At 45.3% G+C, this 25,995-nt stretch overlaps 1 long non-coding RNA gene across 1 annotated transcript; it reads right to left on the reverse strand.

The window, feature by feature from the left end:
• Positions 1–14,466: 14,466 nt before the first annotated feature.
• Positions 14,467–25,739, reverse strand: LOC123365093. The gene is made up of 3 exons (XR_006577424.1): positions 25,644–25,739; positions 15,083–15,123; positions 14,467–14,520 (listed from the first exon to the last, which is right to left on the reverse strand). It is a non-coding gene; the product is annotated as an uncharacterized LOC123365093 (long non-coding RNA).
• Positions 25,740–25,995: the final 256 nt, after the last annotated feature.

The following is a 25,995-nucleotide window of genomic DNA, read 5'->3' on the forward strand; positions in this document are numbered from 1 at the left end:
AACCCCAGCAGAGCCCACAAAGTAGCTAGGGATGGAGAATGCAAAGGTGGCCTTTGTGCTGCCTTGAGCTTGGACCTCTAGTGTAACTCAGAACAGCACAAGGGCTAGAGTTGCCAACTGTCTAATCGCACAAACCCAAACACCCTTGCCCTGCCCCCTGCCCTGCCCCTTCCCCGAGGCCCCACCCCAGCTCACCCCATCCCCCCTCCCTCCGTCGCTTGCTTTCCCCCACCCTCACTCACTTTCACCAGGCTGGGACAGGGGGTAAAGGTGCGAGCGGGGGTGCAGGCTCTGGGCTGAGGCCGAGGGGATCGGAGTGTGGGAGGAGGCTCTGGGCTGAGCCTGGAGCATGGGGTTTGGGTTCAGGAGGGGGTACAGGGTGAGGGCTCTGGGACGGAGTTTGGGTGCAGGAGGAGGCTCGGGGCTGGGGCAGGGGGTTGGGGTGCGGGAGGGGATTAGGGTACGGGCTCTGGGAGGGAGTTTGGGTGCGGTGGGGCTCAGGGCTAGGGTTGGGGTGCAGGAGGGGATGCGGGGTGCGGCTCTGAGAGGGAGTTTGAGTGTGGGAGTCTCAGGGCTAGGGCAGGCTGTTGGGGTTGAGGAGACAGAGAGGGGTGCGGGCTCCGGCCCGGCAGCGCTTACCTTGGGTGGCTCCCGGAAGTGACTGGCATGTCTGGCTCCTAGGCTTAGGGGCTACCAGGTGGCTCTGCGTGCTGCCCCTGCCTGCAGGCATTGTCCCTGCAGCTCCCATTGGCTGCAGTTCCTGGCAATGGGAGCTGTGGAGTTGGCGCTCGAGGTGGGGGCAGTGCACAGAAACTCTCTGGCCGCCCCAGTGCCTAGGAGCCAGAGGGACCTCCCAGTCACTTCCAGGAGCCGCATGGAGCCACTAACCAGACTTTTAGCAGCCTATTAAAATCTCCCAGATTGGTTTCAGTAGCCACTGGGAGATTGATTCCGATTCCAGGAGATTCCCAGCCAGTCTGGGAGGGTTGGCAACCCTAACAAGGGCTGATTACAAGATGCCATCTGCCAATAGCCTCATGGGACTGATACAGCAGCCACAGATCAGCAGGGTATAAAGAAACTCCAAAATATGCTAGTTCCTTGACTTTCAGCAGAAGGACTGGTATGCTGGTGTCCCCAGAGGGTGGGGATTTTTCCATAGTTCGCTAGACTGTTGTTAAGCAGGGAGAAATTAATGGCTGCCATCGGGTGGGTCTTTGATCTATAGACAATCACAGAACTGGTTAAAGCTGCTGGGTGTGCTAAGCACCTGTCTTGCAAGTTCAATGGAAGGAGCAATTAAGTCCATTATGGAGTGAGATAGATGAAACCACCAGGCAACTCAGTAGGCCCTATGGCAAGGCCTAATTGGAAGCCAAGCCATGTGATCTGAGGAGTTCTCTCTTTGCAAACACAGGGGTTAGAGAGACAGCAGACAGAGCTCCTTGGGCACAGAACATGCTGGAAAGGCAGGCTTGGGGATCTCTGAGCAAGGAAACTGCTTGCTGTTGTTTGTTCATGTGTTCAGGGAAACAGGATTTAGTGCACATTATTTGTAAATATACAGGATTGCACCAAAGAAATACCTGACTTGTATCATCCATTTCTCCTCCTAATGAAAACAATCCTGCAAAGCCCTGAATATTGTCTAACTACTTGGACTAATGAGGCAACACGAACTTTAGGGTCAGTATCTCTTGGTGTTACAATGCAAAATGGCTGCATTGCAGCTCAGTCTCCCAATTTGGCAGTAATTGCTTAAAACAAGGAACTGCTGACCATTGTATCCTTAAAACCATGCAACATGAAACCAAACTACAAAGGTATGCGTGATCAAGTTAAGAAGAACCACAGTATTTGCCTATCCAGTCTCCTGGGTTATTTTTTAGGTATCAACAGTCAAAAACAAATGTCCCTTAAACTGCAATATTCATTATTGGCTGCAATTAACATTAAGGTAAATACAAAAGAACATTCCCTGGCTAATGTACAGGTGAATAGGGCATGCTGGGAGAAAGACAGACCTTACTTGTAATGGATTCCCTAGGTATTTCAAGAACAATCTGTGAACCATTATGGACAAAGATCTGATCAGTTAAATCAACTCAAAAAGATAAAGGTGGAATATACAATTGCACTATCATTTAAATTTACTCTATACCTTATTTGTCTTGCTAGTCTCTTAAAGTTATATCCATGTCCTGCTGACTGGTCTCAGTGAGAGCATTCAGGAATCTGAAGCACTAGGTACTACTACTCATTGTTTCTGAGCTATCCAGAGAGGAACAGACAGTAGATACACCAGGTAATTCCTCCACAAAAGGAAGAGTTTTTAAAGATATATATTCATAAAGCATTTCTTTAATGAACGGTGTCAGAATGAAGCAATGCATGAGACCTATAAATATTCAAAGAAGTCTACTGGAATGCTTTGGTTGATGTGACACAGAGTACATACTCATTAGCTCCCACCGTGAACTTCAGATGCTGGTTAAATATCATAGCCCTTTCTAGACTACTACTTAGTGAACTGTGAGCACTAGCATTTTGTATGTGCATACTTGAAAGAATTAAACTTAAGCAAACTCCAAAACAGCCCAACTCCAAAAACATCCAATATACTCAGTTTCAGAGGACTTTGGCAGGAGACATACGCCACTTGCAGTTCAGGCACCTTCAAGTCATTTATAAGCTAATACACAAGAATATTGGTGTGTCTCAGATGACAATTTGTGAGCAGTTTAAGATGTGATTGTGCCCTCCAGATTATGCCCTCCAGTATACAGAAAACACACAGGAAGGCCAAAATTAAATAGAAAACTTAAAGCTAGAGGAATTCCCACCATATCATCTCCTCTGATGGATGGAGATTTGGCCTTCCAAGGTCACAAATATCCTAAGATCCATGGGGAAAACCTACTCATCTTGAGGCATCAGTGCAGAAAGCCCATTTGTCTTACTCTAGGAATGTATAAGGTGCCAGACACCAATTTATCTAAGCACCAAATACAGTGATACAATTAGTAAAAAACGTGCTACAACTGCAAGCTTCTGCCTGAAGGCCCCAAGTCAGCTAATCATGTAAGCAAATACCTAAGAACATGCTGAAATCAATGGAACTTAAGTGCTTTGCTGAACTGGGCCTCAATTCTAAAGTTTCAACTTCTATTTTCACATAGTTGTTTCCAGGTACAGAGGACTAAAACGGTACAAGTAAACCTGAAATGGCTTTTTTGCTGCCCCTTGTGGCAGGGAGAGAATTTGCCTACTAATTAACTATCACGATTCCTCTTTAATTATTAATCTAGACTAGGACAAATTCACACAGCAAACAGCAGGTTTACGTTACTACATACAAAGCCTATTTAATCACGTTGAGAACTAAAAAGACACACTGAAAAGGTAAACATAATGAATCTGTTCTCTCATTTAAAAAAACAAAAACCAAATTCCAGTTTGCTCTAGTTATAATATCCAGGCATAACTTTTATATTAGAACATAAAATACAACACACAGCTATAAGTAAAACAATATGTGTATTCTTGAATAATAGGGAAAAGCTTGCCAATAAGAATATATTTTGACCTAATGAAAGATGACCTGAAATTGACTTTGTAGTTACAACCCAATTACTTATAAAAATAGGAGGTGGGGGTTAGGGGGACAAGAGAGGGAAAGCAGTGGTTGGGAAGAGCTTATATTATGTGGCATATTAACGTATTTGAAAAGTTTTTTTCCTTTTGATGAATAATAAAAACAATGCAGTAACAACAACTTTCGTGCCAAGAAAGAAGATTGTCTAGGGATTTTGCATCTCATATTCCTGTATTCCCCAAGCCTCGCAGTGTTAGAAAGCCACATTTTAAACTGGTAGAACTAAAACAAATAGGTTGAAAAAAGAATTGCTTTTAATTAGAAAAGAAAGGCATCTCTGAAAAGAAGTGCAGTTGTAACAAAACATTTATTAGCTCTATGGCCTTAAGGGGGTGCATCATGCAGAAGGCAGGTTTCTTCTGTGCTCAAACTCAGGGCTACATCAACTCTGAATAGATGCATCATTTTAACCATCTTATCCATTTATTTCTTTTAATGTTTAAACTGAATTCAATGTTCACGATAGCCTTGTAGGCTGAAGTGATCTATTTGTTACTTTGGGCAAGTGACAACCTCTATGCCTCAGTTTCCCCTTCTGTGAAACAGAAGGGACAACACAACACTGAGCTGCCTCACTCCATTGTGGTGAGAATTTGTTCTGAATGTTTGCCAAATACTTTGAGGTCCTCTAGTGGAAGGTGCCTTAAACGTGGAAGTGGCAGTGCATGTTTTCCCCACACCACCCTGCCAGCTTGTGCCAACCCCGGAGAGTCTAGCCACCCCGGAGAGTCTAGCTCTAGAATTGAAGCTCTATGGCTCACTGAGTTCTTGCCTCTCTGCTGAGACTGCCAATTGATGCTGAACATGATGGTGTTTTCTGAGCAAGTATATCTGGCTAGTAGGAAATAGACTGAGACCAACAACTCATTTCACATCAGCTTCAAATCCACTTCAAAGTTATCCTTCTGGTTCACAAACCTCTCCTTGGATTCTGACTTCATAGTTCCTATGTAATCACAAGTTTGGCCTCTCCCCAAGAAATTTCTACCTGTGTACAGGAGAAGGAAGATTACTCTTTCCATAGTTCTCTCATTCACTGAAACTCTCCCTAATCCTCCTTCCCAGTAATTTCCCTCTTTTAAAATCTCAATTTAAAAGATTCTCTCATTAGTGTAAGGCTGACTGACACTCTCTCTCAAGGATGCTGCATTTCTGCCTTGTCCATATGCTAGGGAACTTCCTTGAAAAAATACCCCGGACAAATACTTTCATACTTATGAGGCAGCCAGGCTCATGGCTTGTTCTGATTTCCAGCTAATCTTGAGACTCACATGAAACTCCCCATGATAAACAATGAAATATTTATTATATAAATTTGAGCAACATTTCATGCCTTGGAAAAACAATGTTGATGTTTAAGCAGTGTTTTCTGTCCAATATTCTTCTGACATACAGTGTTTGTAATGGCATCCTGACAGCATCAACCCAGGTTCCTGCTTAACTTTCTCAGCTGGACCTGTTCACAGGAAACACGAGGACCAAGATTTACAGAACTCAAAGCAGCACTTTGTTGCTTTTCCTGACTAACTCAACAAGGTCAAGCAGTGAGGAGAGAAAGGAGGAACATATACAAAGCCAGTGCATGGAATCAAGCTTGATTATATTTTAGTTGGGAAATATTAAAGAGGATTTTTTTAAGCTATTACTTTTCTAGGAGAAAATGAGGTTTAAAAACTAAGATGAAACTGCCAAGTTGGCTAAAATGTGGAATTCAACCATCCTCCATCTTTAACAGAGAAGACCATGTGCACAGAGAATACTGTTCTCCGAATGCAATGAGCCATGCAGAAGGCTAACCTTATCAAGATGGAGCACTGCATCACTGTTCTCTAGATTTGTGTATTAGCCTCCCATATGACTGCCTCAACGTAGCCTTCTCTTTTGTCCTCCCTTTCTCATGTCCCTCCCTGTTCTTCTTGTCTTGACTTAGACTGTAAACTTTTGGGGGCATGGAATTCCTCTTCATTGTATTATAAAGCACTGTGCACACTATATGGAACTATGAATAATACGTGGCACACATGATGCAAGTAATAACTAGTAATAATAATCACACGCTGGGACTTCATTCTCCTATAAAAGATGAAGGCAACTGCAATTCGTTCCATTTTGTAAACCGGGCATGGTCTTCTGGGGGGCTCTTCAGCTGGGCAAAGAATTAACCCTTATCTCATGGCAATATGGGAAAGAAACAATGAAAACATGTCTGTTGGCTCCATGACTGATACTGGAACTATAATTTTGACAACGATTTTCACTGGTACTGACATGCTTTGTTTTCGAAAATGTATTTGTTTTAAGATCACAGTCCATTTGATCATATGCTATTTTTTACTGTATTTTTCTTTTATAGGGGTTTTTGTTTTCTTTATACTCTATTCCAGAAGCCTAGTTCAGGCCTTCTAGGAGGGAAAGAGATCAGGGAACTCAATAACTTTTAATGCAGCAATGCTCTCTTTGGGCTATGTGCAGCTCTAACAAAACGAACCACTTCAGATTAAAAACAAAATTTGCTTTGTTTTACCTCACAGTGCATCTCATGTAGGAAATCTGGGTTTAGGGGGAGCATGCCAAAGATTCCAGTGCTACGGTCCAGTTGAGATTAGGCGTACTGTGAGTTGACACTTTGGTCTCTAATGTAAGAGGATGCTCTTGGTAAATTTCCTTCTGAATAATAGATCTCAGAGCAGACTGCAAGCCCTATAATCCTAAATGAAGGGAATTGATAATTGGGTAATAATACATAGTGGGTGTAGTCGGTGCTAGGCTTGTTATCTCTCTATCAGGGATGGCATATGGTTAATTAAAGCACTTCTATCATGATGCAAAGTGATGGGCTGGGTGACTGACTAGCAGTTCCTTTCAACTCAAATGATTCTGCAATAAGGACTGCAGAAATGATAGTCAGTGCAAAGGAAAAAAAGAGCTATAGGGTATTATGTAGAAGAGAATAAGATGAAAGATGGTGGCTCTGGAATGAAGAGATGAGCAATAGCAAACCCTTGGATGTGCTGGGAGGGGACTGACACAAAAAGAGGAATTGGTGTTTTTATAGCAGCTCTAATTTGATTCAATTTCCTTCCTGCAGTAGTCTATCTGGTCTGTTTTGCAAGTACAAAACACCATGAATGTCCTTTCTTTCATAATTTCTGGCATTCCTGTTCAAACATTTTTTTCACTGTTATGCCCTTTCCCTTCCAATGACGTCACAAAGCAACCACCTGCTCTATTTAAGTCTATAAAGTTTTGGCCAACATTCTTCTTTTCCTGAGTCAGCATCTGTTTAAACTGGATGCTTTAATCAGGTTTGCTCTTCAGGTTGCAAATCTTTCTCTGTCCATTTCTTATGCCTGTCAACAACCTCAGGAACTGAGCCCCAATGGTAGATATATGAGTTATGTCAAAAGATATCTGACTCTTCATTAGAGCAACTTGTTCCACATTCTCATATCTGTTCACTATACACTGAATTTCTTTAACCATCTACAGATTTGGGAGCACTTTAGTTCTAGAGAGGTAACAAAGGTAAGTGATCTTAAATACACTATGCAGCACATTGCTTGCTCATTGTTTAGTAACATTTTTCCTTTAAAAAATACATCTGTCTTGTAGCACACACATCATTGCTTCATTGTGACAGATTTATACCCATAAGAAGGAACCATTTACAACTGCTGTTATGAAAAGGCTCCAAACCCAATCCATTTCTCATAAAGATCCTCGGGATAAAAGGAGGATTAATGTTCAAAAGTAAGTTAAATGAAAAACTGAGTCTGCCCAGAGGGAGATGTTAAAGACTGACTGGCACAAAAAAGTTCTTTCTAGCAAACCTCTGGAAGTTCTAAAAGAAAAGGGTCAAGAGTCATCTGCTTAAGTAATGGTCTCCAACGCAAAGTATTGGCTGGCCAGTCTTATTATTACAATGGACTATTATGTGTATGTTCTATAAGCTGAATGCATCAATTATACTGATCATGTGGTTTTTTAAAAATGCTTAACTTGCTTTTCCCTGCTCTTCAACATGATAAGACATAAATTAACACAAACGCATACATGAACATATTTTATACCTTCCCAACTCCCTTATTTTAAGCTTCAAGGTTTAATGATTTAATTAAGAATGATTTAGAGGGTAACCATTCAGATCTGAGAGAGCAACATACCTTTCTCTCAGAGAAGTTCTAGCCACCAAACACAGTTATGCAGAACTGAGAAAAAGGGCGTTGTCGGTCAATAAAAATAATAATTCATCTCAGACCAGGAACTGAGAATCTCAGTGCAATGTTAGTTTTAATAGCAATGTATTTTTTAAAAAACCACCAAGGTCTATTGCCTGGTGTAAATCAGAAAGTTGAAAATGTATTAGGTTCTAATACCATTATCATGCTATTGCCCAGGAATGTTTTGCTGATAAAAATCATTAGAAGCAATGTTCTTTTACAGTGAATAACTTGAATGTTCTGACAGGCCAAAGGATTTATCCCCAGTCTGATTCTTTCCTGAGAGCCAGACTGAGAGAAGGATAATTGCTAGGTGTTTGGAGACCTCATTCCAGGGTGACCTCAGCAGAGAATCCCACATCTTCACCTGTATTTACAACTGGATCTAACATTATTGTAAATACTATCTGAATACTAACAAAGTGTCTTCTTTCCATTTCCAAGTCTAAGAGCGACATCCTTCCCTCAGATACATACTGTCTCATTGCTTGGAAAAGATCAAACTCTACCACATGCAATTGCACACACAAGTGCAACAACAACAGAGCTTAACCAGAGGGTAGGGCTGTAGCCCTAATGTTTCTGAACACCACTTCTATACTAGTGGCACTGCTCTGCCCTCACCACTTCTCACTCTTCCTGGGCTGCTTCTCCACCTTGGCTCTTGCATAGGGTGACCAGATGTCCCAATTTTATAGGGACAGTCCCGATATTTGGGGCTTTTTCTTACATAGGCATCTATTACCCCCCATCCCCTGTCCCGATTTTTCTCACTTGCTATCTGGTCACCCTACTCTTGCACAACTGCACAAAGAATGTGTGACAAGAAGTTCTCTCTGCCCTGCATTGCACGTGGCATGCCCAACTGGAATGGAACGAATAATCATTTAAGAACTTATTGTAGTGATGCTTTAAGATTTAAAACAGAATATCATTACATTATTCTACTCAGCAATATTCAGGTTCCTTGCAGTGGTGCTGGTGGTGGTGTGGAGGGGGAATGACAAAATATCCAGCTTCCCAATATGTAGTCTGTCCTCTCCAGGAGGGGATAGTTTGCATTTGGAAGCTACTGCAATGCTATCATGTCGGGGGAAATTGCTTTTTTTTTCTTTTCTTTTCTTTTTTTAACTCCAATAGTTGGCCAAAACTAAGACAAACAAAGAATTTTTGACTCTCGAAAGGACTGCTGGCCCTGTGGTTAGGGTGCTAGCCTAGGGCTCAGAAGATATGACTTCAATTCCCAGCTCTGCCGCAGACTTCCTATGTGACCGTGGCAAGACACCCAGGCTATAGTGGCATGTATCGTACAGATACTGCAAACGCCCCTTACACAGATATAATCAGCAGTGTAGATGATGAGACACTGCTTAGGCAAGTACACTAAAGACACACCAGAACCTTAGGGTATATGCCCTAGATGGCTCTCTGCTTGTCCAAGCAGTGTCTCCCATATCTACACTGCTATTTTGGGGAGCATAGCATTCCACTGCCTCTCCACTGATGGAGTCTTTCCCTGCCACAGTGAAAGACTCCAGCAGCAGGAAAAGGATGAGGCAGCAAGGAAAAGCTCCAGCAGCTCCCAACTGCCGGAGCCTTTCCCTGCCAAAGGCAGCTACACACGGTTTGTGTACACACTACAGTGTGGGCACAGCCTGCTTTTCACTGGGTCGTGTGGCTACACATAACCTACATGGTACTGCCAAGGCTTTAGGGTATGTCTACACTGCAGCTGTGAGTGAGCCTCCCAGCCCAAGGAGACAGATTCGTGCTAGCTTGAGCTAGTGGACTAAAATTAGCAGTGTGGACATTGCGGCATAGCTGGTGGCTCAGGCGAGCTGCCCAAGTTTGGACCCATGGGCTCAGGCTGGCTTGGATTTGGGTAGCTAGCCCAAGCTGCTGCCCACACTGCAACATACACTCTGCTGAGAGGCTCACTCGCAGCTGCAGTGTAGGCATGCTCTAAGTTGCTGTGCCACTGTAACACGGACAGACCCCAGTCGTGGGCGGGTGGGACTGAGCTTAGTGCATGAGCCTCTACTGCATGAACTGAACGCCAACTAGCTGTTAGCTAAGGCTGTAGAGCAGATTCATTTTCTCTCTCTCTCTAAGTGGTCTCGGTGACACTAGATGGGACAGAACACCACACCCGGAAGGTGTGTGGGTTACACCATTATCTGTATCATGGGGATAACAGTACTTCCCTGCCTCGCAAAGGTGTTGTGAGGTGTTCAGATGAGGGCCATATAAGTGCCTGAGATATGCATTAAGATTATGAGGTTTTTGTGTTGTGATAGACCCAGGCCAGTTGGGAACAGCAGAGTAGTAGAAGGGAGATATACTGGCCACTGGATAAGCAGTTTTCTGTTCCCTGAGTGACCAGAGCAGGGGCTGCTCCAGGCTAATGAGAACACCTGACTCCAATTAACCTGCTAAGAGTCAGGTGAGGCTGTTAAGCACCTGACTCTAATTAAGGCCCCTCTGATGCTATAAAAGGGCTCACTCCAGTCAGGCCAGAGGAGAGGAGATGCATGCGTGGAACTGGGAGCAAGAGGCGTGCAAGAAGCTGAGCGTGAGCAGGCATACGGCTGGAGGACTGAGAAGTACAAGCGTTATCAGACATCAGGAGGAAGGTCTGGTGGTGAGGACAAAGAAGGTGTTGGGAGGAGGCCATGGGGAAGTAGCCCAGGGAGTTGTAGCTGTCGTGCAGCTGTACCAGGAGGCACTATAGACAGCTGCAGCCCACAGGGCCCTGGGCTAGAACCCGGAGTAGAGGGCGGGCCTGGGTGCCCCCCAAACCTCCCAACTCCTGATCAAACACAGGAGGAGTTGACCTTGACTGTGGCTTCTACCAGAGGGGAAGGTCTCTGGGCTGTTTCCCGACCTGCAGGGTGAATCTGTGAGGCAAGCAAATCCACCAATAAGCGCAGGACACACCAAGGTAGAGGAGGAACTTTGTCACAGTGTGTTTTAGCTCAGCATGTCACAAAACATATCCCATGAAATCTCTTCTTCTGTTGTAAGGAGAACAACAATATTGACATGGATGGATTAAGGCAGCTATTGGCAGATATCCGGGTCCTGTGTTCAAAAAGGACCTCTGAATTTGGGAGCAAGTCTCCAAGGATCCATCACAAGCCGTCTGGGAGCAGCAGCTGAGATTGTGAGTCAGTTCCACTGACGAGAAAATGGATTGGCCCTTGTCTCTCTCTGCCTGAGAGCAGGCCCAAGGCACTGAACACTGAGCAGCAAGCTGAGCTGAAAGACACCGTAAAGCTTTGTCACTGCTGGGCCTTCTCCCACGCTTCCTGGAAGGCATAACAAGGGGCTGCTGCTTTGATTCAGGAGCAGAAAGGAGATGCTGAAATACTCTCCACTCAAGTGGGAAGTAAAGGTGCCTCTGAAACCCCTCACCACCATCACCACTACTTGAGGTGGAGGAGCCCCTGCACTAAGAGGTGAAGATGGATACAGACTTTCTTAGGAGCTGTGAGAGCCTGAGGGCTCTCCTGGGAACCGCAGCAGTGAAAGGGGCAGAATGTGGGGCCACCGGGCAGCCCCACGCCGGCAGCTCCTCCAGTGCGGCTGCTGTACCGCCCCTAGCCCTCCCCCGCCCCCCCCCCCACACACACACACATTGCTCCCAGCCCTGTCCTCCAGCGAGGCTGCCGTACAACCCCAGGCCTCAGGAGATGCAGCTGCTCCATGGAAGGGCTGGGGGTGGTACAGCAGCCGTGCCGGAGGCGCTGCACATTCTGCTCCTTTCACCGCTGCGGTTCCCAGGATAGCCTGCAGCCCCATGCTGGCAGCTCCTCCGGCACAGCTGTACTGCCCCAGCCCATCCATGCAGCAGCTGCATCTCCTGAGTCCTCCTGCCTGGGGTCTGTACAGCAGAAGTCTTCGGGAAGAGGACAGAGCTTCCCCCACCCCTGAGATAACGTGGGATGGATGTGGATCATGGGGAGGGGACGGGTAGAGCACAGGGGCCCCGGGCTGGGGGCGGGGTGGCGAGGAGTCACGTGGGGAAGTCACGTGCCCCCCCCCCATGTCCCTCCCATGAATGCAGCATACTGGCAAGAAATGATTTCTACTTGCACCACTGACTGTTTCCCACAGGCGATGGTGATTTTAGCTGATATCTCACTCCCGGGGCTAACAAAGGCACTGAGCACACAGCGGCTACTGGCATCCCACAGCTGCCTGGGCCTGTATGCCACTAGCCTGTTTACTGCAATGGTGCCAGCTGAATTATTACAGTGGCATGGGAAAGTGTCCTACTGCAGAGGAAGAAATAAGGCAGCCCTGCCTAGAAACCTTTGGGAGAGAACAGCTGACTATCTCCACAAGTTTCACTGAGATCTCAGGAGGATAAAAGGGACAGCCCTACATTCATAAACAAAGTGCTCCGCATGCCACCTCTCCCCTCCTTCACCTGGCAGGAAAATGAAAAGCAGATGCCAACTCTACCTCTGTTGTACCTCAATGAGTAAAACAATTTATAGTTGATACTTGTTTCTTGTTAACATGAGGATGGGCTGGGCGCTGGCCTTTGAATTTAAACCCCGTTAAGGAAAAACGTAGGCACACACTTACCTGAGGTCCTGCTCCCTTCATCAGGCTCATATGTGCTTGCCTGGTGGGACTGGCCAGACTTTGGCAGACTCTGAAACAGGTCCTGGCATGGCTGGATACCTGCCGCCACATCTCCTGTGCAATCCGTTCATAGATGTCCCTATTTCTACAACTGGTCCATAGCTGTGCTTTCACAGCCTCTTCTCCCCGCAGGCCCAGGAGGTCCAATATCGTCTGTCTACTCCAGACAGGAGTGCATCTAGTGCGTTGAGCCAGGGTGATTAGTTGAGCGGTTGCACACAAGGGCAAGCTGGTAGGTGTGCTCAGCATGGTGGGCAATCAGGAAAAGGAACTTCAAAAACACAGGGGGAGTTTTAAAAGGATGGAGTGGGGGAGGCTTCAAGTCTCTGTGACCCCTGGGCAGTGGAGTTTACAACTGTAACCAGAGCTGTCACTGTAGCAGGGCATGGGGCTAGAGGACTGTTAGGGTAGACACTGATCACACAGTGTCTACACTCGCACTGCATCGACCTCAGTAAGTTAACCACAGCTTTTCAGTGAGGCAGTTTTACGGCTTTGCGGTAATGGGGCACTTATGTCAGCCAGAAACAAATCTTAGCATAGAAACATGCAGAAATAGGTCAATTCACATCACCACCCGGCTTCCAGCAGTTAAGAAGAAGAGTTGGTAGGGGTATCTGAGGCTGCTTTTGGTGAGGATCTCAACATTCTGATAGATGCAATCCTAATTTTACTTTGAGCTACCCCTGATTGTTGCCACATTTACACTGCAAGGGAAGGCACCATCCAAAAAGGCACAGTCGATGTCTTTGAGCAGTAAGCTGGGTGTGATTCTAAGAGCACCCCAATGCCAGTTGGCACCCTATTGTCATGATAGATACCCAAAAGGTGGCATGTAACATATCACTGGGAAACTATTAACTCACTGATCATTAATATTCTTGAGTGCTGTATGCAGGGCCGTCCCTAGCTATTCTGGGGCCCTACGCAGCTGCCCGGTGGGGGGGAGGGGCCACAGGCCTCCATGGGGGAGGGCCTGGCCACAGGCCTCCCCGGGGGGGGGGGAATGGCTTGGGGAGCAGGAGAGAACCACCCCCCAGCACTCACCGGTGGCACAATTGGGGCCGGGTCCCTGCACTTCTTGCCACCAGTGAGTGCAGGCTCAGCCCTGCTGCAGTTCTCAGGGGCGGGCAGAGGTGGGGCTTGGGCAGAGCAGGGGTGCGAAGAGATGGAGCAGGGGTGGGGGGGCCCGGGGAAGAGGCAGGACGAGGGCTGGAGCAGCACGCAGCTGTGCAGGGCACCGGGAAATTTGGTGCAATGTAATGTCTCTTTAAAGGAGCGGCGAATTTAACTTCTACAAGCATTCAACAAGAGGGCTGGACATTACAGGGCAGACAGTTTTGAAGAAATTCAGGACTGGGAGGGTGTTGGGGTCACCCTGCAAAAAGTAATTGGGCAGTGAAAGCCAAGGTCTGACCTGCATGCTTGTATGCTGGCTGTTGGTGTCAGGGCTGTGAGCCATAGCAGCATAGCATTTAAGGAACCCAGAGTTGCAGGGCAGGCAGTGACACTACCCCTTTGGGGGCTGGGCTGAACCCCAAAGAATCACAGTGGGTAACCCAAAGTGTTGCACACACAGTGAGGGTGCTTAGAATCATCTCAGGAAATGAAGCCAAACAGCTACAATACCACATAATTAAGAAGTAATTGAACACTCTGATATGATAATTGATTAGTGTGCATTGCAAGAGAGCAAACACTAATCACATGACTTTCAAATTACAAAAGTTACAGCTTCAATAGCAAGTTTAAGGTTTGGGGTTCACACAACAAAATTAGTTTTATTATTTACTATTTACAGTGTAATAAATAAAATCTCTGTAAATTAGGCAAGGATCTTACAGGTGAAATGGCACCACTTAAATAAGGAACTAATCAATGCTCTCAAAATGGCTTCAATCTGCCTTGAAGGCTCTAATCATTTCCAGATGATAACATGGGGCTGATTGGATGTCTCTGGCAGCAATTCTTATCAAGGTCTGATTACAACAGCTACAATAAAAAAAAGAAAAATTGGTTATACAACACTGGTCAAAATGTGGTCTGTGGAGATTTGCAAACAGCCTGCTCAGATCAAGATGAAGCATTGTAAAACTGCTTGAACTTGTGATGGAGGTTGCAAAAGAAAGCCACGACAATAATTTCTAAACAATACCAGAATTAGAGCTAATTAGAAATTTTTTGTTAAAAGTTTTGTTAGAAAATGCCATTTTGACAAAACCAAAGGTTTTCACGATATTGCATTAATTTTGACAACAATTCATGTAGAAAAGTAGCGGGGGGGGAGTTTTGAAAGTGTCAAAACATCCTGTTTCAACATTTTGGGAATCATGTTTCCATTTTTCATTCAAAATCACATTGTTTTGAAATTGACTTTAGTTTACATATTAAAAAATTAAAAGGTTGAAAATGAAATGAAATAATTTGATTGACCTGACATTAATTTTTTTCCTGTTTCTTCTTGTGAAAAATTTTGCCTTTTCATCCTGATTTGTGATGAACAATATTCTGAAATTTCAAAAATTTTGGCAGGACAGATAATCTGGTTCCCCACCTGTTTTAGCTGTGATGTATTTCACAAATTCGGTCAACCATCTGTAGAAGAAAAGTGTCAATTGTTTGACTTCATATTGAAGATAAACGGATATGCAAATACCGTCAATTCCCATGAATTAGCAAATATCACCAAAACATTTGTGTCTGTGTGCTCCCTTACTTGTTCCCTGGTCTTTAAGCTCCTCTTTAATTGCACACAACTTTAATGGTATCTTAGGGCTAGTCTACACTGGCAATGCTAAAGCGCTGCCACGCCACGTGGCGCGTATGGTCACAGCAGAGTGCTGGGAGCACGGCTACCAGTGCTGGGAGCACTATTTACACTGGTACGTTACAGCACAGAAACTTGCTCCGCTCCGGGGGGTGTTTTTTCACACCCCGAGCGAGAAAGTTGCAGCACCGTAAATTGCCAGTGTAGACAAGGCCTAAGGAATCAGCAAACTCCACTGCAACAATTCTACTTATAGTGCCGTAAGAAAACAGCACAATTGTTATTCATTATTTGTATTGTATTCCGGGATGAGGCCCCCATTGTTCTGGGCACTGTACAAATGAATAACAAAAAGACGGTTCCTGCCCACAGAGCCTTGCAATCTAAGGCCATGGCTACACTTGCAGATGTAGAGCACTTTGGGTTAAACCAGCCTTTGGAGAGCGCACCAGGGAAAGCGCAGCAGTCTGTCCACACTGACAGCTGCAAGCGCACTGGTGTGGCCACATTCATGGCACTTGAAGCGGCATTTGGAGTGGTGCGTTATGGGCAGCTATCCCACAGAGCACCTCTTCCCATTCTGGCGCTGTGGCTTGTGGGAAGAGGGCGTGGGGTGCGGGGCATTCTGGATCCTGTCCTAACGCCCCATGATACATCGCTTCGCATCCCAGCAATCCCTGTGTTTCCGTCCCCATCTGGCACCATCTTTCAACCGTTTCTGTGCAGAGCATGCTTTGTCTTCCCTTTTGGTCTGTAGGAATGGAGCCCGTACTGCTGTGGAACATGCTGACGAGTCTCGCCAGCACGTCTCGTTTGGCAGTCGAGTTACTGCTTAAGATCCAAAGTGACAGTGAGGAGTCCGACGATGATATTGAGTCGCGTAACGCATACAACACAAAATTGCTTGTCTCATTCATGGACATGCTCTCCACCATAGAACGCCACTTTTGGGCTCGGGAAACAAGCATTGAGTGGTGGGATCACATCATCATGCAAGTTGGGATGACGAGCAGTGGCTGCAGAACTTTTGGATGAGAAAAGCCACTTTCATGGGACTGTATGATGAGCTCGCCCCCACCCTGCGGCGCAAGGACACGAGATTGAGAACTGCCCTGCTGGTGGAGAAGCGGGTGGCTATTGCAATCTGGAAGCTGGCAACTCCAGACAGCTACCGATCGGTCGCTAAACAGTTTGGAGTGGGAAAGACAACGGCTGGAATTGTGTTGATGCAAGTTTGCAATGCCATTAATCGCATCCTGCTCAGAAGAACAGTGACTCCGGGTAACGTGCATGACATTGTGGCTGGCTTTGAACAAATGGGTTTCCCTAACTGTGGAGGGGCAATAGATGGGACGTGTATTCCTATTCTGGCACCAGCCCACCTAGCCTCCGAATACGTTAATCGGAAGGGGTTTTTCTCCATGGTTCTCCAGGTGCTTGTGGATCACTGTGGTTGTTTCACTGACATTAACGCAGGCTGGCCTGGAAGGGTGCATAATGCATGCATCTTTCAGAACACTGGCCTGTTCAGGAAGCTGCAAGCTGGGACTTTTTTCCCAGACCAGAAGATCACCATAGGGGAAGTCAAAATGCCCATTGTGATCCTTGGCGACCCTGCTTACCCTTTAATGTTGTGGCTCATGAAACCCTACACAGGGAGCCTTAACAGCAGCCAGGATTGGTTCAACTACAGGCTGAGCCGGTGTCGAATGACTGTGGAGTGTGCTTTTGGCCGTTCGAAGGGGCACTGGCGCTCTCTTTATGGGAACCTGGACTTGGCCAAAGACAGCACCCCCATGGTTATAGCCGTGTGCTGTACCCTCCATAATATTTTGAAGGGAAGGGTGAAAGCTTCACTCAGGCATGGGCCTCAGAGGTTCAAGACCTGGAGGCTGAATTTGCACAGCCAGAAAGCAGGGCTATTAGAGGGGCCCAGTGCAGGGCTGCAAGGATTAGGGATGCCTTGAGGGAGCAATTTGAGGCTGAAAGCCACCAGTAATGTCTGGTGCTCTGCACAGGAGTTAATTGCAGTGGCTGTGTTTGGTACACTGATTTGCAGTGCTTGTTGCTTTCCTGAGCTAAGGTATATTTTGCTTTATGCACTAATAAAATATGTTTTCAAAGTAAAAAACTCCATTTATTGAAAAAAAACAAACACAGAAATACCAAAAGGGCAAGGGGGTAGGGTGGGGACTGGTTCACTCATAGGCTTGAGTATGTCCTAATTTCATACTCTTGAATCCTGTCTGAAGTGCTGTGCACTGAGTGCAACACTTCAGGATGGCTATGAGGCATGTTGAGGGGGGTTGAGTGCAGTGGATAAGGGTCATAGTTTTTGTGGGTGGGTGGTGAAGCTACGGGTATAGGAAGCAGCTGAGCGTGGTAAGAACTCAGATGTTGGGGAAAGTGGGTTGGAAGGGATGGGGGCACAAGCGGAAGAGTTTTGGGACAAGGGCTGCGGGGGGGGGAGAGGAGGGGGAGCGCGGTAGTGCTCCGCCTGCATAGCAACGAGCGCCTGGATAGAGTCTGCTTGACACTCCATTATGCTAATCAGCCATTCCGTGCTTTGCCGCCAGTGCGTTGCGTTTTCCTGGCGGATCCTCCTTTCGCTCTCCTTCCACTTCTGTACCTTTCAATTCTCGTTTACAGACTGCTGCATGACTTCATGCAACATGTCTTCTTTGCTTTTATGCAGCCTCTTCCAGAGTCTTCTCAGTCTGTCGGCCGGTAATAAGAAGGACGTCTGAGAGCTCAAGGTTGCACCCAGACAGGCAAAATGCAACACTTAACAGAGGCAGCATTGTACACACCAGACAGAGCAATGATTCCCCCGCACTTAAGGAGGGCAATCACAAAAACCATACTTTGTCCCAAAGTGAGCGCACATAACCCACGGGAGCCCCAGAAATGGTGAGTAAGCACAGGGTCTATGGGGACTGATTGTTTCATGGTTGTACTGTCCTCTGGGTTTCTGTGCCTTGGGGAGAGCCAACAGCTGCAGGGGGCACCTACACTGAACACTGTCCCCACATTCTCCACAGGATCTCGTCCTGGAAGATATCTCGCTGCTGAGGGTAACCTGGGAAGCAAGGGAGGGTCTTCTACTACAATGCGGCTTCCACCCTGGCCCATACGCAGCTTGCCTGTGTGCAGCAATGGTCCCCCCACCCCTCACGGCACAGTGGCATGGACACATTAGCCTGACTGGGATAAGAACCACACTGGCTCTCCAAATAAACCGGCACAGGTGCATTGCCCACATTCTGGCTGATACTTTTGAACCAATGCCAATTACCGTGGTGTGACAGACCACATCAATGCGCTATTCTGCATCCTTACCCTCCTCGCCCAAAGAGCCCGTACCTAAAAACTTCCTTCCCAAAAAGAAAGCCGCACACCAGGAACCTCCTCTGTTGTTTGTCCTTCCCCAAGCATCAGACGCCGTGACTGGCTGCCTTCCTCCTGGCTCGAGAAGAGCTCCTGGCTGCATGCATCTAGGGATTCTGGGATGTGTCCCCCCAACTTAGCACCATCGCTCGCGCTTTCCTCCTCCCCTCCCCCACCGTGCTGGGCTCGGAAGTGTCCATGGTGATCATTGCAATGGAGGTGGGATCGCCCCCAAGTATCGCGTCCAGCTCTTTGTAGAATTTGCAAGTCGTGGGGGCAGCACCAGAGTGGCTGTTTGCCTTGTGGGCTTTGCGGTAGGTATTGCGCAGCTCCTTCACTTTAACCCTGCACTGCACCGCATCCCGGTCACGGCCCCTGTCCATCATGGCCCTTGATATGTGCCTGAAGGTATCGTAATTCCTATGGCTGGAGCGCAGCTGGGACTGCACAGCTTCCTCCCCTCAAACACTGATGAGGTCCAGCACCTCGCCATTGCTCCATACTGGGGTCGCCTGGCGTGTGGAGGCATGGCCACCTGGAAAGATGCGCTGAGAGCACTCTACGCCTAGCTGAGCAAACAGGAAGAGGATTTTCAAAATTCCCAGGGAATTTAAAGGGCGGGTCTGATGCTTGGTCACCTGAGGACAGGGCAGCAGAGTCCAGAAGTGATGACCAGAGTGGCTAGAACAGGCATTGTGGGGCACTTCTGGAGGCCAATCAGAGCACATTAGGTATCTACACTGGCACTGCAGTGCTCCAGCGAGAGCGCAACAAACATTATTCCTCTCGAGGAGGTGGAGTACCAGAAGCGCTCCAGCTGCGGAGTCAGATCGCTTTATGTGCCTTTCCTGTATGGACGGGGAGTGAGGTAGACTGCTCTTGGTGGCTTTATTGCGCTATAACGCGCAAGTGTAGCCAAGGCCTAAGAAGAGAGCTGAAGCGATGGGTGAAACAAAAACAGAAAGGAGCACAAGATAGCAGTGAGATAATTATGAATAGTGTAATATACTGCAAACACAGCACACCAGCAGCCTAACCCTTCTTTTGGGCTGTGTTTAAAAAAGGGATATGAAGGATCATGATTTGGAGGCTTTGCAGATTTCTACAGGGATTTTGTTTCAGGCATGAGGGGCAGCATGTGAGAAATACAAAGGAGCTTGTTAGAAAAGTTGACAAATGGGCAATCAAGACTGGCATCACTGATGGAATGGAGACAGGAGTCACCATCTCAATAGCATAAGAGAGATGATAAGTAGTCTGGGGTTAGAACATGAAGTGCCTTGAACGTGGAGACAAGAAGTGTGTGTTTGATGTGATGGGAAAGAGGGGAGCCAGCAGAGGGATGCAAAGAGTGGGCTGATGTGGTTGAAGTAGTGACCCAGGAAAATTATCTTTGTAGCAACTTTCTGAATTGATATAAGTCGGGCAATATGGCATTTGTCAAAGGCCAAGAGAGGGGAAAGTTGAAGTCATTAAAATATGGATGATGGACTAGAGATGAAGTTATGTGAACAGAAAGGAAAAAGACAGATATTAGAGATGTTGTACAGGAAAAAGCAGCAAGATTTAGACAGGGACTGGATTGTATGGTTCTAGAGAGACAAAAGTCAAAAGTTGCTTAAATATAACAAAATTAGGATGGAGGGTCTGACACCTACCAATGTGGTGTTTTTTGTTTTTGGTTTTTTTTTTAATGTATTTGTGGAAATGTTTTACTTTGTCTCAAATTTTTTAGACACAGTTATCAATCACCTGACTAAAATAGGCATTGCAGAATCCACAGGGGTGAAAAATATGTGGCCAATTCTGTGATAACTAAAATAAATCAAGAACCATAAGTAAAATAAATCAGGAAAACCAGAACATATGTCCAAAATATACTACAGAGTGATCAGAATGGCATCACTCAAAGTGTTATTAATGATAACTCTTTTTTTCTCTCTCTCTCTCTCTTCCTCTTGCTTGGCAACTGTATTTAATATCTACCTCTTTTCTGTCTGGAAGGAAAGTCAAGTGTAATTGTTGGGACCATTATTAATGGCGTCTTTTTTAAATTAATAATATTAATACAGTATGTGACTTTGTATCAGGGTGCTGGCCAAAAGGCACTGACTCAGCCCCTGTTAGCTCAGAGCCTGCTAGTTCAGCTCCCAGTAAGGGGAAGAGATTGGAGCTGACAGGCTGTAGCTGATTAAAGCCCTAAAGGAGAGACACCTGTGAGCTTGATGGGGGAAGGCCTATAAAGCTAGCAGGAGGGAAGGAACAGGAAAGTGAGGAGTGAGGGCCTGTTGCTCCCAGCTAGCTGTAAGAGCAAGCTGTTCCCCAGGGGGCTACCTGCCTGATAGTAAACTGTATAAAGCTGTATATACGTGGTGGTGGGAAAAATACAAGGAAATAAAAAGGCACTGGTGTTTGAAAGAGTGGTCTCGCGCGAATTTGTGCCGTGGAGCAATGAAAAGCACATCTACAGACTTAAACAGGAGAATTTGATCTGGCCATATTTTAGAGACAGGAAGAAATACCCCATCTTTCCTTGTAGTTCTTTATTTGTCTTATGGGATTCAGTCATGACTATTGACCAAATGCACATCTGCTCTGAATAGATGCAGTCCCACTGAAATCCATGAAGGAACACTCACTAACAACCATGTCTTAATCTGAGGCCCAATCCTGTCCAGACTTATGCACATGCTTAACTTCAAGTACGAGTAGCCCCACTGAGCTCAGGGCACAGTCAGGCCCTTAGTCCGATAACCTGATTTGTGTAACATTTCTGCTGTGAAACCTGAAACCACCACATGCAACTCACCTAGTTTCATCACAAACTCAAGACTCAGCCCAGGTTCTCTGGAAGTTTCCCTAAAGTTGACAAAACTTTTGAGATAAACTCGTTGCTTTATTGTCTCATGTCCCAGCATGAGAAACTTGCAATGCTCCGTGGTTTTGACTCAAAATCGTGTGAAATTCTGTTTGGATTCAGCTGGGATTCGTTTATACTGGAAAATCAAAGTGCAACTCAAGACATACCCACTCATCTGAATAGAGATCCAGTAAAAGGTTTCCAAAGCCACTGAAAACACCAAATTTCAAATAAAACTAAAAAATAAGATTTAGGCCCTTGCCAAAACTTCAGGCCTGAAATACCCCTTAACTTTTGAGGGCAATGCCTCTTTCAGTATAAGGGGAAAGCAGGGAAGATTATACCAAAAATATGTCTTCATCTAGTTTAAACTGGCTATGATACAAAACAGCTATGGAGGTCTGGTGTCCTGAGCAGGAGATTATACTGAGAAATTTTGCCTTCAGTATACTGGCTGTCACTGACACCATGTAGGATATGGAAAAATCACTCAAACTCTGTGCCTTAGTTTATATAAATATTCTGCCTGTGGTACAGATAAATAAAGTATCTTACATGTGTGTTGTAAGTATTAATGAACATGACTAAAGTTCTTTCAGATCCTTAGATGAAAAATCTTAAGTGAAATTTATACTTTTCACATAGTACAAAACATCCCCATTTGGTATGCATTACAACTGTTGTCTCAATAATTAAATATCCCAATACTAATACTACTTATTTCAAATCCAGAGACTTCCTTTCCGTGTCACAGACTGTAGAATAAACTGAGAATGTCATACTGTGAATCCACTTTTAAGACCCTGAGGGTATGACTACACTGCAACGTAAGCACAGGGTTAGTAGAACTTGAGTTAGTAGATCCTGGGTTTGTTAACATATGGCTTGAGTGTCTACACTCATTTGTATCCCCAGATTAGGAATTGTTGAACCCTGGGTACCAAGTTGGGGCTCCAGCCTCTACACTGTATTATGCCCAGGCTTCCAAGCCCCATCCTAAAATGTGGCCACTCTAGCCCTTTGTTCGTGGTGCAGTTGTAACGCTGACAGACCCTGGTCATCGGCAGGCAGGATCGAACCTGGGACCTCTGAAGCTTAGTGCATGAACCTCTACTGCATGAGCTAAAAGTAGGGCTGTCAAGTGATTAAAAAATTAATTGCAATTAATTGCACGATTTTAAAAAAATTAATTGTGTGATCAATCACGTTGTGAAACAATAATGGAATACCATTTATTTAAATATTTTGTGATGTTCTCTACATTTTCAAATATATTGATTTCAATTACAACACAGAATACAAAGTGTATAGTATCAGAGGGGTAGCCGTGTTAGTCTGGTTCTGTAGAAGCAGCAAAGAATCCTGTGGCACCTTATAGACTAACAGATGTTTTTGCAGCATGAGCTTTCGTGGGTGAATACCCACTTCTTCGGATGCAAGTTTCGGATGCAATTTCCCCTGGAAATTTCCACTACTTGCATCCGAAGAAGTGGGTATTCACCCACGAAAGCTCATGCTGCAAAAACATCAGTTAGTCTATAAGGTGCCACAGGATTCTTTGCTGCTTCTAAAGTGTATAGTGCTCACTTTATATTTATGTTTTATTACAAATATTTGCACTGTAAAAAACAAAAGAAATAGTATTTTTCAATTCACCTCATACAATTAGTGTAGTGCAATCTCTTTATCATGAAAGTTGAACTTACAAATGTAGAATTATGTACAAAAAATAACTGCATTGAAAAATAAAACAATGTAAAACTTTAGAGCCTACAAGTCTACTCAGTTCTTCATCAGCCAATTGCTCAGACAAACAAACTTGGTTACAATTTCAGGAGATAATGCTGCCTGCTTCTTGTTTACAATAGCACCTGAAAGTGAGAACAGGCATTTGCATGGCACTGTTGTAGCCTGTGTCACAATATATTTATGTGCCAGATGCGCTAAAGATTCATAATTCCCTTCATGTTTCAACCACCATTCCAGATGACATGCGTCCATACTGATGATGGGTTCTGCTCGATAACAATCCAAAGCAGAGTGGACCGATGCATGTTCATTTTCATCATCTGAGTCAGATGCCACCAGCAGACGGTTGTTTTTCTTTTTTGGTGGTTTAGGTTCTGTAGTTTCTGCATCTGAGTGTTGCTCTTTTAAGGCTTCTGAAAGCATGCTCCACACCTCATCCCTCTCAGATTTTGGAAGGTACTTCTGATTCTTAAACCTGCGGTCGAGTGCTATAGCTATTTTTAGAAATTTCATATTGGTATCTTCTTTGCGCTTTGTCAAATCTGCTGTGAAAGTGTTCTTAAAACGAACATGTGCTGGGGTCATCATCCGAGACTGCTATAAGATGAAATATATGGCAGAATGCAGGTAAAACAGAGCCGAAGACATACAGTTCTCCCCCAAGGAGTTCAGTCACAAATTTAATTAACACATTATTTTTTAACGAGCATCATCAGCATATCCTCTGGAATGGTGGCCGAAGCATGAAGGGGCATACGAATGTTTAGCATATCTGGCACGTAAATGCCTTGCAACGCTGGCTACAAAAGTGCCATGCAAACACCTGTTCTCACTTTCAGGTGACATTATAAATAAGAAGAAGGCCGCAGCATCTCCTGTAAATGTTGTTAAACTTGTTTGTCTTAGCGATTGGCTGAACAAGAAGTAGGACTGAGTGGACTTGTAGGCTCTAAGGTTTTACATTGTTTTGTTTTTGAGAGCAGTTCTGTAACAAAAAAAATCCTACGTTTGTAAATTGCACTTTCATGATAAAGAGATTGCACTGCAGTGTTTGTATGAGGTGAATTGAAAAATACTATTTGTTCTGTTTATAATTTTTACAGTGCAAATATTTGTAATAAAAATAATAGTATAAAGTGAGCAATCTACACTTTGTCTTCTGTGTTGTAATTGAAATCAATATTTTTTTGAAAATGTAGAAAAACATTCAAAAATATTTAATAAATTTCACTTTGTATTCCATTGTTTAACAGTGCGATTAATCGCGATTAATTTTTTTTAAAGAGAATTGTGTGAGTTAACTGTGATTAATTGACAGCCTTAGCTAAAAGCCATATGGGCCTTAGCTAAGGCTGTAGAGCAGACTCAATAATCTCTCTCTAAATGGTCTTGGTGCCAATAGATAGGACAGAGCACCACACCCAGGTGGTGTGTGGGTTATATACTTCCCCTAGCTGAGGAAGCACGTCCCAAGCTTCAGAGACTTCAGTTGAAATCCCGGATGAGCCCTCCCCTTTGTAATATCGACAGACGCCGGTTGTCGGCGGGCAGGATCAAACCTGGGATCTCTGAAGTTTAGTGCATAAGCCTCTACTGCATGAGTAAAAGCCATATGGCCCTTAGCTAAGGCTGTAGAGCAGACTCATTAATCTCTCTCTAAGTGGTCTTGGTGCTGCTGGATGGGACAGAACACCACACCGGGGAGGTTGGTGGGTTACACAGTGTGGGCAAACTTGACTGTCCAGAGAACAAAGAAATTCAGCCATTGGAATTGTGGGATACTTTAGGTGGACTCCCAGAGCACAAGTCCAGTGGGGTTGTGTCTATATTGCAAAGCAATAGGGCTTGAACCCTGGGTCCCAGCTTGACTAAGATTCAAATCCTCCACTCCCATGGGCTCCTGGGACCCTGGGTCTGATCCTTGGATTAGTACAATTTTTGTGTAGGCAGAAGGGGGGTTAGGCTTGTGCCTGAGTTCAAACCCTAGGCTTACACTGCAGTGTAGACATGCCCTTATACCATATGTCTACATTGCAATAAAACACCTGTGGCTGGCCCAGGTCAGCTGACTCGGACTCATGGGGTTATAAAATTGTAGTGTAGGTGTTTGGGCTTGAGCTGACACCTGGGCTCTGGGACCCTCCCCCCTCGCAGGGTCTCTCCCCCAATAGGGGTCCCTAGGTACTACTATTATAATTAATAATAATATAATCATCTTTATCAGGTAGCACTGGAAAAAGCAAATAAATTAAATGCATCTCACAAAATCCCTAACACAGCTGGTGCTAAGTGGAACCCTGCTTGGCAGTCTCAGCACAAAAATTAAAGATGGGTATTGAATTTCCTTCTTACCCTTACAGGTGGCGGCAGCTCCAGGTCAGATCTGAAGATCACTGGCAAGGTGACATGGAAAAGTTGGCACCATTACTGCCCAAGCTGTTCCTGTTCTGAGGACAGACAAAGAAATATATTCTTAAGGGCAGTCAAACGTTCTTTCACCCTGAACAGTCCAGTATGGTTGCCCTTTGATCATATGACACCTAAAAGATGAAGGCTTAGATCCTATGGCAAAGAACAGAAAGGGCCCCCTACCAAGCAAACCCCAGCAGAGTGTGGGGCTGGGAAAGGAATGAGGGCTGTTTGTCCAAGGGACTTTCTTAAAGTGAAACAAACAACATTTTATTTAAAGTTCAGTGGCCTGGTA

Source organism: Mauremys mutica, chromosome 2, assembly GCF_020497125.1.
Source record: "Mauremys mutica isolate MM-2020 ecotype Southern chromosome 2, ASM2049712v1, whole genome shotgun sequence".
NCBI lineage: Eukaryota > Metazoa > Chordata > Testudines > Geoemydidae > Mauremys > Mauremys mutica.